This window comes from Hevea brasiliensis, chromosome 12 (genome assembly GCF_030052815.1).
Source record: "Hevea brasiliensis isolate MT/VB/25A 57/8 chromosome 12, ASM3005281v1, whole genome shotgun sequence".
NCBI lineage: Eukaryota > Viridiplantae > Streptophyta > Magnoliopsida > Malpighiales > Euphorbiaceae > Hevea > Hevea brasiliensis.
In genome coordinates this window covers 12,413,997-12,425,335 of record NC_079504.1, presented here as the reverse complement: position 1 = coordinate 12,425,335, position 11,339 = coordinate 12,413,997, and the positions used below count along the sequence as shown (strand labels likewise).

The following is an 11,339-nucleotide window of genomic DNA, read 5'->3' as shown; positions in this document are numbered from 1 at the left end:
CGGGAGATTTCGGATAAGAACTCTCCTCCGAACTCCGTGTACATTATCAAATTTTGAATGAGAATCAGGCAAGAACTATCCCCCGATCTCTTAAAGTATTTGGTTTAGGGTTTTTTTTTAGTGAAGGATCTGGGATAAGAACTCTCCTCCGATCTCCGTGTTGTATTTAAATGAGAATCAGGTAAGAACTCTCCTCCGATCTCTTAGAGTGTTTGGTTTAAAATTTTAAGTGAAGGATCTCGGATAAGAACTCTCCTCCGATCTCCATGTTTTATTTAAATAAGAATCAGGTAAGAACTCTCCCCTGATCTCTTAGATTGTTCGGTTTAAAATTTTAAATGAAGGATCTCGGATAAGAACTCTCCTCCGATCTCCATGTTTTATTTAAATGAGAATCAGGTAAGAACTCTCCCCCGATCTTTTAGAGTGTTTATTATGATCGCATATCGTAAGGACCTTGAACTAAGGATTCTGGTGCCTGAAGGCGCTAGAAACCCGCACAAAGCTTCTCTTAACCCACTGATGCCTTATAACTAGAGGGTGGATACAAGGTCAAACTTTTCGTTGATCTCCTATGCGATCGCATTATCAGAGCTCTTTGGCTGGCAATATCCGATCTCTTTTAGTTACTAGTCCGGCATCCGATCTCATCTCGATTCCCACTCTATTATGTTATCTCCTAGGCTCGTTTCGTAGCCTGACCTTATAACTTATTCCTCTGACCTACTATTCGACCTTTTATTATTTTTATTTATTCGAAAAACTTTCACGTTAAGATACTTCTACCAATATCTTTTAAGTTACCTACGAGTTGCCCACAACCAGGACACCTATTTTGAAGGAAATGAAAACTAAGAAGAAATAAATAAAGTTTACAAATGAATAGAAGAAGTAGACTCAGGGAATAACTATCGGCCTGAATAATCTATGTTGGGATTTTCAATGCGACTGAACATAATGGAAATTTCAAGAATGAAAACAGATAAAATGAAACACGAGCATTCGGCAAAATGACAGTCTAGACACTTACCTGTGGGAGGTTGAGGCTGTTGAGCTGACTCTGGTATCCACAAACCTTGTGGAGGTGGAAACCGATGGCCAAAAGTCTAAAACTTACTCGACGTAGCAGGAACCAGGTCGGAATGAAGTTGGATGAGGGGAGTAATATACCGATATCGGGAAAGTGGGAATAAAACTGAGTAAAGAAATTGGCCTTTCGGAGCGATGAACAGGCACTGAAAATGGAGATTTCAGGGTTCAGAACTCCTTCGATGAAGATACTTAAGAAAACTGGTTTCTAAAGTTTCTTGAAAGCTTAGAATGGCAAAGTAGCAAGACTGAATTAAATTTCAAAGCCTTTCCACTATAATCACCACCACCTTTTTCGTCCCCCCTCTCTACAGTATTGTATACAGGTATTTATAGGAAACGGGTGCTCTTAATGAAGGGTCAGGATCTCAGCAAGGGAGACGGAGGGTTTAGATTCAAAGGGACATGATCCGATGTCTGAGAATTAAAGAGAATCAAAATAGACGGCTGGGATCCTATTCAGAACATCCGTCCTTTCTCTTCTTAATCCAACGGCTCAGGGTATTGCCTTACAAGATGGATCCGAGGGCTGGAAATAAAAAGCGCCAGACCTGTCGTCTGCTTTTTGATCCAAGGGCTCCGGGTCCGTCCTTACAAGTATGATCAACGGTAGAGATCAAGGTGTACAGGACTGTCGTAACTGTTTTGGCGTCTGTCAGCTAGGTGGGCTTTTCTGCAGATGAGGCGTGCCGTGAAGATTTGATCCGCCTGCAATGCTTTTAACTAACTAGGCATTGATTATGAAGAGAATTGATTGGAAGTCATTTTATCCTCTTTGTGCTTTCCGATCTCTATTCCTTCCGATCTCTCTATTATGACCCTCACCTTTTCCGATTTTTCTCATATCGGGTCGCTCATTGCTTCCCGATCTCTCCCATTCTAGATTTTTCCTCTTTATCCGACCTGCCTTAGTCAAAGCAATTAATTCTTCGGTTACCGATGCATTCACTTTGGTTTCTGTATGCAATAAATACTCAGGCCCTATATATATGCACCAGCGAGAAAGCTCCTTCACACTTCACTTCTCCTCCTTCCGTTTCTCCATTTTTCCTATTCTAGCTTCTTCGGTAACAATTCTGACTATGGTGATTGCTTTTGATCTTTTTTCAACTGTTTTCTTTGCCCTTCGCCTGAAAATTTATGATCCCAGTGATCGGAGAACCATGAGGACAACATCCGATGACAATGAGGGAACCGGACTAATTTACCAATCAAGATCGAAAGTGACGATCGTGCCGATCTCGAATCGGTCTACCGATATAATTGGTGGGCCGATCTCGGGCAAGAGGATTGCTAATTTCAATCTTAATGTCGGTGACCGCCTCTTGAAGTTCATTTGGCCCCTCACCACATCGGGCGTCCAGACCGCAGCTCGGTTCTGGTCGATGACATCGATGATGACTCTGCTCACCATCATGAGAGTCACAGTCACCCTATCTGAGTTGCACATCTATCCAATACTTGTGGCTGGCTTTATGATCAAACACATCTTTTGATTCAGCTACAAGACTAGGCTTTGACATAGGCCATTATTAGGTAAGATGTAGTGCTGATCTTTAGAGATCGCCCAAATGATATAATCCGATATTTAAAGATTTCCCCAATGATGTAATCCGATCTTTTAGAAATGAAATGATATTTTATTTGAAGATTTTTGTTTTATTATTGTGTTAGTTACTTTTTCGATCTCTGATATGCATATCCAATCTGATCCCTAAACGAATCGCCATTAGTCGATCCGTGGTTTTGAAAGTTTGCTCAATTCGATAACCCTAGCTAACCGATCTCTTTAATTTGATTTTATTATTGCGTTTCTGGAATCTTCCCTCGACGTGTCAGGAAAGCGAGCCGATTCCGCTAACCGATGCGCCGCTTGGGACTTCGTGAGCATTAAATGCTCAAATGGGTATAAATAGGGGGAGGGTAAGTCAATTGCGTCCTTATGTCATTTTCAGAACCCCCCCCCCCCCCCAGCAATCTCAGCATTCTCTAGTTTTTCAAGCTTTTTCGGCACTGATCACATTCCGGTAAGGATTTTGATTCTTTTTCTCAGTTAATTTCTTTTTTTTTTTGAAAATGAATGGTGCCGAGGGTCAGAGGGCTGCGAGCCCGCCTTCCGTCCATGTTTTGTGGACCTCAGAAGAGGGCGATGTAATTAGATCAGGTGGTTAAACCAGCATGGCCCTCATTTCGGTTATTGGTCCGGTTGCCAGACCGAGGCGAGGGGCATCTTTCAGAAGAGAAAACCTGCCAGTGGATGAGTTACCTTCAGTCCTGAGAGAAACCGATCTTCAATCTATAAGTCAGGAGTACAATCTGTGGATTGACTCCTTTGAGCTTATACAATGCAAAGGCGATCTCCGAACCGATCATTTCTTTGAAGAAAATGATGTGATCATGGTGTATGAGGAGCAATTGAAGGCCGGACTTCGGTTTCCCTTGGACGATTTCTTTAAGGCGGTTCTGAAGCTTCAACATGTAAGCGTAGCCCAAGTGCACCCTAATTCTTGGCGGATCCTAGTAGCTTTTAGAGGGTTATGCCGAGCAAAAAAACTCGAGCCTACAGCGAAGGTTTTTGCTAAGTTGCGTAGGCTCACTCATCGAAAGGACAACGAGTATTGGTTCTTCCAAGCCAAACAGCACTGCAGGCTTTTTACCGACCTCCCCTCGTCACTGAAGAATTGGAAGAACCGCTTCTTTATGTTGAGGAGCAAGATTCCGAATGGTTTCGAGGGTTTTCCACGTAGTTGGCAATATCTGGTCCCATCAATTCCTAAGAAGGTTGCCCTGAATAGGGACGAGAGCGCCATGGTAATGGAATTGAAGGATCAGGCGGCCACTCACAAGTATTCATGCTTATACGCCGTTATGGCCAAATTGAGTTGGTGGCTAATGCAGATGATCTCCAATGAGGATTATGAACTGCAGCTCTCTGACCTCGGACCCAGGATTGGTATAACCTAAATCTTTAGTCTCCTGACTTAGGTAATCTCACTAACTATTTTTTCGTGTAGAAATGGCTGGAAGCGAGGGCGCAAAGGAGAGCCTCAAGAGAAAAAGAGAGGTCTCCCTAAAGGTATGAGAAATGAAGATCGCCGCGGTATCACAGATGCCAAGGTGAGATTCGGGAGAAGTGCCGGGCTCCTCGTCCCGACCTTCAGGACAGCCGATCCTAGAAGTAGAGGTAGCTCCTTCCCCTCCTTGACAAGAAGTACCACCACCTCCACCTGTTTCTTCAAGTGCGGAAGGGGAGTCTTCCCGACCTACTATGAGGACCCTTTTCTGTGGTGCCTAGGTTCTCATTCACTCTCTAAAGAAGAACCGATCAGTTCAGGAGAATCCGGGCTTGGCCAAAGTTCTGGGTGCCACCGTATGCCTCCAGGATGATCGGAATTGGCTGACCCCATATAGCCTTGATGATCTCTTGGCTCAGACGATGAGTCTGAGCATAGAGAGCCTGGTGAATCAGCATATAATCAGGGAAAAGGCTCATCTTCTGAGGCAGGAAATTCTGAAGGTGGTCCAGGAAGCTGCTTCAGCCCAAGCCCAACTTTCGTCCACCCAGGACTATATTGCTGAGATCGAGGGTCGGATGAAATCCTACGAGGATAAGTTGATCGAACAGGAGCGTGAACTTAGAGAAGCTCGGGCGCTCCAAACTGCCGACATCACTCACCTTACCGAGGAGCTCAAAGTGAAAGAAGAAGAGGCTGTGACGAGGGAAGCTGGTACTTATGTGAATGCGCACAGCGATCTTCTGGCCGAGCTCGAGAGGCGTTATCCTGGGGAAGACTTCTCCTAGATGGTGGATCTTGCTCTTAGAGATGAAGAAGGGAGCGAGGAGGAGCCCGAGAGAGAGAGAGAAAATGAGAGAAACGATGATGTACCTGGAGAACAGGCTGGGGGAAACCCTCCAGCCGAATGACTTGTAAATTTTATTTTGAGATGAAATGAAGTCTTTTTTGTTCAATTTCTTGATGAGATCGGAAAGTGTCCAAATTGTATGAGTATTTAGTTATTTTGAACGTCTTGGACAATAAACTTAAAAGCAACTATTAACCTAAATATAAAAGATCAAAAAAACATTATACATAAGCTTGAGATCGAACTAAGCCATGACCAAACACCGAGTAAGACTTTAAAACATTAGAATTGAAAAGATTGGACATTGATTCAAATTCTAAAGATCGGGATCATCATTAGATCGGATAGAGACCTTAACTTCACTTTAATATCTGGGGCATTCAAGTGAGAATTCGATCCTGAGATTGGCCAAATGAAGTTCCACAATATTTGTAAGAAGAGATCGAAAGCGAGACTGGATGGTCCGGAGATCTATTTTTTATTCGAAACCTTTTGATAAGAGATCGGAAAACTATTAACCAAGTATGGGATCGGGTTATTCCATGGTCGAGCAATCGGTGAGTTCGAAAAAGTCATTTATGATCGAAGGACATCAGCTGAGAGCAGATGATGAAGTCGATTTTAAAGTCCCTTAACTTCGGAGGTCGACCAAAATATGGTGTCTACAAGGTTACAAGCAAGGGCCGAAAAATTATTTAAAGTATAATTCACCCCCCTCTTGGACTAGTTTGGTACAACATAAAGTTCTTTTTGAGCATGACTTTTTCTTATGCTTGGTTGGTTTGAGAATTTTGAATGATAATTGACTTGATGGTTAAGCGGTGAAAGCTTGGGTAAGCATTAGATTCTTTGCATCTTAAAGGATGGATATATGAATTGTTAGTATGGCTAGAGGTGAGTTAGGTTGCTCTAGTAGGTGATTTTCATAACTCCACGGACAAGACACCCCAAAAATTGCATTATATTTTAAAATTTGCTTAAGAACAAACAAAGATTTGAGTTTGAGAGTATTTGATATATGCATTTTATATAGTCATTTAGATTAAATTTTATAGCCATTTTATTCATTTATTATTCATTTTTAGTTAATTTTATTAGTTAGTTAATTTTTTATAATTGTCAATTTTTGGATTAATTTGTAATTTTCACTTTTATTTTGTAGATAAAATGTTATTTTTGAGGGATCAAAAAGTAATTGTGCAAGTGAGGAGTGATTTCCTGATCCAAAAGTACCAAAAATAAAACTTGAAAATTGAAGAATTTGAACATTGCCCAAATTTGCACAGGATGCTGCACAACCTATACAGCTTTCGTATAAAAATCAGAAGAAATTTTGGATTTGTCGAAATCTATACAAAAGACTGCACAGCCGATGCAAGTTACTTGTCCACCTTCACAGAAGAAAACTTAAGCCTGCCAAAACTTGCACAACCTCCTACACAACCACCTGCTCAGCCTGTGCACTTTCAAGAAAAAGCTCTAGAACTTGCTGAAAAGTGCACAAGATCTTGCACAGGCACTACATAGCCTGTGCACATCCTTATTAATTGACTGAAGGAGAAATTTTCTCACACGTGTGATTACCTCAGACACTACAAGAAAATATCGAAATAGAAACCGAATTTAGAAACAGATTTATATCGTTTTGTAATTTGAAACGGCTTTTGAAACAGAAAATGAGTAGAATAGGTTAAACGTATCAGAAACCGATTAGCAATAGATTTGAAACCGAAATTTGAAACAAAAAATCATCGGTTTCTAAATTAGGTGGCACAATTTGGTAGTAAATTTAGCATTGGTTTAGAAACCGATTACAAACCGACTTCTAAAACCGAATTACTTTCCATTTCTAATTTAAAGCTCAAAATCAGTTCCATTATATTTAAGTCATATTAGAAACCAAATATTGTTGGTTTCTAATTTCATTATATTTAATTTAGAAATTGATTACCTTCGGTTTCAAAATAAATTTATTATCTATTTGTAATTAAAAACTAATTTCTACCGGTTTCAAAATTAATATAATTGTTATTTCATTTACTAAATATTAAAGTTAAAATAGAAATCGATTTCTGTCCGTTTCTAACTTATTCATTTACATTTAGAAATTGATGGCTTTCGGTTTCAAAATTTATCTATTGTATATCTTATTTAATAAATTTTAAAGTCAAGTTAGAAACTAATATATGTCGATTTCTATTTCCCTTTGTTATATTTAGAAACCAATTTATGTCAGGTTCAAAACAAATCTATTACCAATTTTATTGAGTAAATTTTGAAGTTAAATTAGGAACCGGTTTAGATTGGTTTCCAATTCCTTAAGTTATTTATAAACCAATTACTTTCGATTTCAAAAATTAAAGTATTATCTAATTGTATTTAGAAACAGATTTCTTTCAGTTTCAAAATTAATATAATTTTTATTTTATTTACTAAAATTTAAAGTCAAAATAGAAATCGATTCCTGTCAGTTTCTAATTTTTTCATTTACACTTGCAAACCGATAGCTTTCAGTTTCAAAATTCATCTATTATATATTTTATTTCATAAATTTTAAGTAAAGTTAGAAATCGATTTTTATTTCCCTATATATATTTAGAAACCAATTTATGTCGGTTCAAAATAAATCTATTATTAATTTTATTGATTAAATTTTAAAGTTAAATTAAAAGCTGAATTAAATTGATTTCTAAATTTTTTAGTTATATTTAGAAATCGATTAATTTTGATTTCAAAAACTAAAGTGTTATCTAATTATTTTTATCTAATTTTAATTTTAAATATATAGAATTATATTAAATTTATTTTCATAAAACTATAGGGGACAATTTAATTTCAAACATATATATTATATTATTTTTTTAACTACATTAATTTTTTTGAAATATTCTAGAGAAATTTCTTTCATAAACCTACTCTATTAAAATAATTTAAATTAATAATTAATTATATTTTATAAAAAATTAAAAAATATTTACAAATAAATATTAATTTAATACTAGCTCCATTCTATTTCAATAATTTTTTTAAAATTTTTTATAAGAATTAAGAAAATTATTAGATAATATATTTTTGTAAAAATAATATTAAAAATTAATTAAAATTTCTTTACAATACCATTGAAATGTAAAAATATGTGAAAAAAAAATAAATATATTGAGGATAATAATACTTAAAGTAATAATTAATATTTTCTTATTTTTTAAAATAACAAATAAAATAGGAAAAAAATTTTTCTAAATTGGAGAGTGCTAAAGACATATCTTATTCAAAACTACGTAGATTTAAGGTTGGGTGAACTTAACAAACCTAAAGCACTCATCTGTTTTGCACCGCCGCCCCTCGCTCCTTGAAGTTTCTATCCCTTTCTTCCCTCTCATTCAGTCGGTCGCCATTTTTGGGTGGAGATTGATTATTCCGGAGTTCAATGGCCCAGGCGCGACGCTTGGTGAGCAAGTGTCTTGCCGTCGAGCCTAGTTACTGCTTTCCTTCACAAAGCTCGTCTTTCCAATTCTGTGTATCCACGACGTCTAAGAAGGAAGAAGGTTAGATTTCAAGATTCAGGCTCACTCATGAGACATCATTTGTAAAATGCTGCTAAAATTTTTAGACGAAAACGGCAGCCTTGAAAAGTTTGAAAAGTTCAGATTTGTAACATTTGTTGTTTAGCTATTCCATAATTATTGAATTTGACATTCATATTTATCAAGGTTATTATATTTTGGTGTAAGGAAACACAATTGAACTTTCAGTTGGTTGCAGGATGTTCATGATAGAGCCTTGTTCTAATACAGACTATTGCAATACAATGTGTCAATTGCAGAACGTGTTGTGAATCCGCCAAAGCAACCTGTTCTGTCTTTGCTGATACTCAGAGCAGTGAAATAAAAGATCGCATTTTTTATGAATTTAATAGCCTCTTTATGGTGTACCAAAAGGTAAATACAATTTCTTTGAGTGCTTTCTGAATTAAATGAGTTCACTTTATGCATGACAGTAATAGTTTTGAATCATTTTGAAGTTCCATCGTGTAAAAAAAGAAAAAAAATGTCATTCTTGACTCACCACTAGTAATCAGACAATTTTGTAAATGGCTTTGATATTCCATAATTGCAATCCATGATTCTGATTGTTATCAGCTTGTCTAGAGTAGGTAAACTTTTTTCAAAGGGTGGGTTTCGAATTAACTTGCAAATTCTTGCAGCCATCTTACATGTTCACTGATAAAGAACACCGGGGACCATTTGAGTTTTCAGATGAGCTTGGCAACTTATCTATTGGGGCAGAATCTACAAATGATGTTGTACGAGCAAATAGAGTTGAGGCAAATGACAAGTATCTGCTCCTAAGTATTTAAGAGAAAGAAGAAAGTAGAGGTGCCAGTAATAACGGCTAAATAAACAAAACTGATGGCAGTGACGAGTGATGATATTGTTGATGATAAGTATATTGTTTTTTTGTTATTATGATATTTTATTTTTTTATATAGTATATTATTTTATAATCCTTTACTGTCATATCTATATATAATTTTGACTGATAATTAACGGCCGGATATTATAAATATTGTGATATTGAGCATTTAAAATTAATATTAAATTATATGCTTTAATGTAGGAAATAATGTATTAAATAAAAAAAATAAAAATTTTTCTACTAATTTGAAACGGATTAGAATGAATTTTCATTTCTAATCCAAAAAGCAAAATTTTTGGCTTCAAATTAAAAATAATTTTACAAATGGATTTGAAACAAAATTTTTATTTTTATTTAACAATCGAATGCATTTTAGTTTTAAAAAATATTTTATTTTTATTTATAATTTAGAAACAGATTAGAAATGAAAATTCGTTTCGAATAAATTGAAATCGAAAATATTTGTTTCTAAATTGAAATGGATTTTGAAAACGAAATAATATGGTTTGTAAATTTTGAAACGAAATATTGGTTGCAAAATGATTGTAGAAGTTGAAAAGAACGTCATATTTCGTTTCTAATTTATTTAGAAACATGCGGATTTGAAACTGAATTTTTCGATTTCAAATCAGTTTCTAATTATATTTAGAAGCTAAGTTTCACTAATTTGAAACTGAATATTTGGTTTCAAATCTCTTTTTTTCTTGTGGTGAGACTATTTTTGAGTCAATCTAAAGTTCTCTGTCAGGAAGTATAAAAGCCACTCTTACCTCATTTTACTGCAAGAAAAAGAAGAAAAAAGATTGGAAAAAGGAAAGAAAAGCATAACAGGAGTTGACACTTCCATTTTTGTACCAAGATTTGAATTCTTCTTCTTTTCTTCACATTTTCTATACTTCTTTTATCGGTTTTCTTTAGTTTTACTTTATTTTAATGATTTATTTCATTTTTTGTTTAGAATTTCTTGCACAAAATCTAGATAATGAGTAATATTTTAAGATTATAGAGTTAGATATATAATATTTAATATATTTTATGGATTTGATCAGGTTAGTCCAGATTTTATGGTTATTACGAAGTTTTATCCATTTCTTGTATACCTAATGATATGCTTAATATAAGATCTCATTAAGTTTTGTTTTTAATCCTTGGTTGAAGTACTGAAAAAAAAAATAGAATAAGGATAAAGAGATTTTATAGATTGATTACAAAACTTAATGGGTGTATGATTAAGTTAATTAAGGCACTTTTTGTCTCACTCAAAAAATTTTTTAAAAGATTTGAATATTAATATCTTAAAATCCATAATTTTTATATATTTGACTAACCCATCGAAATTCCAAAATAGCTTAAATGTGAACCCCATAACTCTGAAATCGCCTTTTATTTTTGTTGATTATTAATCGATTTTAATTTGCACTTTCATTTTTATTATGTTGCATTTAATTCAATCTATTTCTTATAATTTAGTGAAATTTTATATTTAAGTAATTTTTTATTAAATTTATAATTATACCCTTTAATTTCTAATCTCATTATTTAATTGAAAACACAACTTTTTATAAGGACGATACTTTTTTTTATATTACTTAAACGCACTTGTGGTTGCACACATTATTGCAAGCAAGACATCATCTGTCTTTTTGTTCAACTTCCTTGCTTATAGGTTCTTTACCTTTCCCTTTTTCAAAATGCAGAATTTCAAATCGTTAGCGGATGATTCCCATATGTTGGAAACTTTAAGCCAAAATAAGAATCTTGCCCTTCTACAACCCCTTTGAGACATTTGAAGGCTGCAAGATTAGTGCCACTCTTATAAATCATATTCTTGTTTTTTTAAATTAATTTAATAAAAAATATAAAAATATTCTTGCTTTTTATTAAATTAATTCAATTATCGAATTTATATCTCATAATATAAAACATTTAGAGTTTAAATTCTGAAAATTTTGATTTGGAATAATAACACA

The 11,339-nt window shown here is 34.9% G+C and overlaps 1 long non-coding RNA gene across 1 annotated transcript; it reads left to right on the top strand.

Moving 5' to 3' along the window:
* The first annotated feature begins 8,248 nt into the window (after positions 1-8,248).
* Positions 8,249-9,502, top strand: LOC110651469 (uncharacterized). Its single transcript, XR_002494190.2, has 3 exons — positions 8,249-8,498; positions 8,716-8,891; positions 9,158-9,502. It is a non-coding gene; the product is annotated as an uncharacterized LOC110651469 (long non-coding RNA).
* The last annotated feature ends 1,837 nt before the right edge of the window (positions 9,503-11,339 follow it).